Genomic DNA, 472 nt, shown 5'->3' with positions numbered 1-472 from the left:
AAAAAAAAAAAAAAAAAAAAAAAAAAAAAAAAAAAAAAAAAAAAAAACACCAACATTTTGATTTTCAGAATCAGAAGAAACTTGTGATGTTTTAATTACAAACTTATCTAACGCTCCTTTTTGTGATCGTTGTAACTCTTTAATTTTTATTTTGTTTCTTACGTTTTTCATATCTAGACTCATATTTTCTAATGCCAGGAACCATAATATGCAAATAATGAAACTAAAACACAATTCAACAAGGATCAAACACATATAAAATTCAACAACAATATTGTTAGCTATACAATATTATATTTCCTCGACCAAGTAATGAAATCAAACAACAATACCCCAATTCAACAAGGATCAAACACATATAAAATTAAAATAAAAAAAAAAGATTGAAACAACCTGATTGGAGGTCGGGCGAAACTGTGAAACAAATTACTACGAAATTGGATGCTGGGGTGCGACTTGCGAGAGCCAAATC

This window comes from Ipomoea triloba, chromosome 13, assembly GCF_003576645.1.
Source record: "Ipomoea triloba cultivar NCNSP0323 chromosome 13, ASM357664v1".
Classification (NCBI taxonomy): Eukaryota; Viridiplantae; Streptophyta; class Magnoliopsida; order Solanales; family Convolvulaceae; genus Ipomoea; species Ipomoea triloba.
The sequence above is the reverse complement of the archived record's forward strand: the minus strand, read 5'-3'. Positions refer to the sequence as shown.